Here is a 4,361-nt window from a genome sequence, read left to right as displayed (position 1 = left end):
AGATAAGGAAGGAAACACGATTCTGGTGTAGTGATTGTGGAGTTGGTTTGTGCTTGGAAAAGTTTTTCCAGTTGTACCACACAAGACTGAATTACTGAACTACTAATAGGTATTCACTTTTATTTATTTTTTTCATTTATTTATTTTTTAGAAAATAATAATTTTTTTTTTTTTTTTTTTCATTTTTAGAAAATAATGCTCCACTAGAAGCAAACTTTACAACTGCCATGTTGAGTGGCAGCCGCTTCAAGCAAATACGCAGTGGCTACAAAACTTTAAAAATTTTACCCATGTACTTCAAAATATCAATTTTTAACTACTTAAGTATATTTTATTTTGTACTAAACATTTGATTTTTCCAATAAAAAAATTTGACAATTTGTGTACCCAAATCATCAAAATAACTCGACAGTTAGAGGGTTAAGTTCGAGTTACTTGAGTATTCCACATCAGCCATATCAAATGACATTGTTTCACAAAGCTTAGTCAAAAATGGGGCTCCATAGCACCACAAATCATAATGAAAAAGATCCTTATGTTCAACTCCACGTGATATTAAATCACCTGGGTTATTATGAGTGCTAACATTGTACCACTCATGAATAGCAGTCATACTGCGAATAGCAGACACTCTATTAGCAAATGTCTTGATAGGTGATGAGGTTCCTCCTTAATTCATGCTAACACTATTGAAGAATCAGGGAAATAATACACCTTGTCTATAGGTAGTTGAATGGCCTTTAATATTCTTTTCATTAATTTTACCAACAGAGCTGAACTATAAAGGTCCAGACGAGGAATGGTAATTAATTTCAAAGGTGAAACAAGAGACTTGCTGCAGGGAAGTCTTAAATATTCATTCGAAAATGTCATACATTTCACATAAACTACAGCATTGGTTTTCTGAGTAGCAGCGCAGAATCCTGTTATTTCTATTTGCTGTATTCCATTGGTTAGAACAAATTTAGGAATGCGGAAATCGTTGACTATTTTAAGACTATGCAGAATGCCTTTCATTCCTGTCTAAGGATGCAGTCATTTTTAGGAAGTAGCGTATTCTAGTTTAATTTTAAGAGCCATAGGTTTTGTACAAATGTTTCAGCTTTTGCTGTAACAAGTCCACTTAAACCTAATGGATCAAAGAGGCGGCCCGTTGCTGATAAGATATCTCTTTTCGTTACTATCTCTTCAAAGTCAGGTTTCTTTAAATCATAAGAAAAACTATCTGTAGCCGTACTCCGTGACATTCCCAAGGTCTTTGTAACCTGCGGCTTATCAGTAACTTGAAAAGAATAATCCTGAGTTTCACTTTCTCTATTGTTCAGTAGCATAGTATTACTTGAACACTATTTATGTAACTACATTCCATCACGTTCTAGAAGACATTAACTATGTCAACAAATCCTTAGTTTCTTGCTGCGTATTAGCTCAAGAGATAATGTCATTTACGTAGCAGTCCTTCAGTGTGGCTCTTGAAGCACAAGGAAATTCAGTCACTTCATCCATTGCTAACTGCTTCAGGACCCTTGTTGCAAGGATTGCTTGTTATACTTGTTGTTGAGTATGTTTGAAATGGTTCGATAAGTTTTTGTCTAGACATCTTCTGAACGGTAGGGTACGAACCGCGCGAAATTTGATTGAAAATCCCCTGCCCCCTTTTATCTAATCCACGAACTGCGCGACGTTTCCTGTCCCCTCTTTCTTTACCAAGAATATTGGGTGCTACAAAAAGTCATTTATCGCCATTAATGGGACATTTTATTGAGACAGCAAGCCTCTGTTTTCGTTTATTAATATTGTAAAAATTGTACATACAAAACAAATATTAATTTAAAGTCTGGCATGTGCTAAATTAAAAATGAATTCCTTTTACACTCATTGTAAAGTTTTATGATGCTTAAAAGAGTGATGAGCCAGATCGTTTTTATTCTCTGTAAGAATTAAAAACTTTCCAAGTTGTAGATTTTAGAATGGTTTTGCTTGTCTACATAAATATTAACAAATCTTAGATAGCAGAATGGTTTTAACTTTCAAATTTACCATTTTAGGTAAACAGTTCTAATTTAATTAAAAAAATTCTCTTTATTAAATCTAAAAATTGGATTTCTTAAGTGGTTCTAAATACACACTAATATTATTGCAATATATTGCCGTAGTAAGCTTTCCATTTTTAGTCACTGAATTTATTTTAAGGTTATTTAACATACTTACAAATTCCATATTTTAATACTAGAAACGTTTAAATATTTATTCTGTTTTCCAGTTATTCTACCTGATATACTTTGGCATGCATTTAATTTCTAATGCACATTTAATTAATAAATTCATAATTATGAGCGTCTGCAGAATTTTCATAATTAACAACAACAAAACAAAAAACAAAAACTCGAACTCCCTTATATTTATATCTTGGGACTTTCAATTCCCTTTTAATCCATTCCTTTTTCACATATTATTGCACTGTATTCAGGTTTTTATGTATGTAGAATTATTTTATGTATATATTTTGTATTGTATTTATGTCAATTTATATTTAAATGATAATGTTTGCAAATTCTCGCATCATAACTCTAGTTAACAGAAGATGTTTCTAACACTTTGGTATAGTTTAATCTTCAGCACGCAGCTCATTTTCCAACCTAGTTTCAGGCTGAATTATTTGTAAAATTAATTATTTGAAATTATTTGTTAACAAAAATGGTCGCTAAATTACGCTAATAATATTTCTAACTGTTGTAATACAACGATTTCATGTGATTTATAATATAATTCATTTATAATTTTTTCAGCAGTATTGAAATTAATAGCAGATACTGATGATGTTATACATTTAGATTACAATCATTTAGCTTGCCATTGCCTTCTTCACGGAGGCTTTTATGCTACATTCCTAATATTTCATAATGGCATACAGATAATTTTCTCTAATTCGTCTCACTTTTGTTCTTATCTGTGCTGTATCTTCTATTTTCCTTAATATATTGTTCAGCCTAATTTCAAAAGGTCTTATGATCAAGCGGAAAAGTCACTAAACATTAATAGTTCGACCCGAGTTTCTAATCTCAGAGATCTCCCAGCTCTTTTTTTTTTTTTTTTTACTTCCTTGTACGAAGTAAAAAGGAAGTATTGTAATCGCGAAAAGTTTCAGGCAGCATATTTCAAAGAAAATATCCATTTTGACCGCTATCGAATGCAATTTAACGATGCTTTTGCGTCATATCTGTACGTAAGGACAGAATAAAATACTCTTTTCCTTCAAAAAAATTAGAAAACTGCTTTAAAATTAATTCTGAAGAGAATTTTTCGTGGCGTCTGTACGAACGTATGTACGTACGTATCTCGCATAACTCAAAAACGAGTAGCCTCAGAACGTTGAAATTTTGTATATAGGACTGCTATAACATGTAGATGTGCACCTCGTATTTTGGTTGCAATCGGCCGACCCAAACGTATATAAATATATTTATATATATATCCACTCTATTACCCGGCTCAGTGATCTCGGTTTCTTTACTCTTATATGTTTGTAAATTGTATATTTTTTGCTTTAAAAATGATTGAATTATGTTGTTTTTATTTTCCGGTTAAGGATTTTATGCCTTTAGTAAATCTGCTTGCAATATTTTTAGAATTATCAGCAATTTTAAAGTTGTTTAATTGCCGCTAAGCCTGTTTTTAATGGCGGCCATTGATGTTTACATTTGAAACAGGAGACTAGTGGATTTGTTGCCAATCTAGAGAAACTTAGCTTCGTAACAACAAAGATAACGCATTCATTTATTATTGCCAATTAAATCATGCTTAATTCTTTCTGGAATTTTTTCGAGGAAATAAGCGTTTGAGATTTACTTCGTAATTTTTAATATAGATATTTTGAGTTTTTATGTATTTTTGACTTCTCGCGAAGTGAGAAGTGAATTAATTAAATGAGAATTACTCAGTCGTCTGTAAAAAACTGTTTCTGTTTTGTTTTGTTTGCTTAATTTCTTTTATATATAGTTCTAGCTTTATTATAGCATTTGAATAGAACATGTGGCAACGATTAGATAAATCTTTAAATGATATACATTTTGCGCATTCTGAGTTATAATATGAATGAAATATAATACTGTTAAGTAAACCTAGCGCCAGAGTGTTGCTATGGTAAACAAAGTGAATTTTAAAGAATGCATTTATTCTATTGTGGTTTATGCGCTGTCAGTGAAGTAGGTTTAATTCAATCTAATAAGTTTAAATAAAATGCAAGAAAAAATGCGTATAATTTAATATTCCGTACAAGGAAGTCATGTGTTGTACACATCAGATTTTTTTTATTTATTTACTGTGTAAAAATGTATCGTAAAAATTTCAGAAGTAAAAAT

Source organism: Stegodyphus dumicola, chromosome 8 (assembly GCF_044657685.1).
Source record: "Stegodyphus dumicola isolate Sdum_Otavi_A_Nest chromosome 8, ASM4465768v1".
In the NCBI taxonomy this organism is placed as follows: Eukaryota; Metazoa; Arthropoda; class Arachnida; order Araneae; family Eresidae; genus Stegodyphus; species Stegodyphus dumicola.
This window is presented reverse-complemented; position numbering follows the sequence as displayed.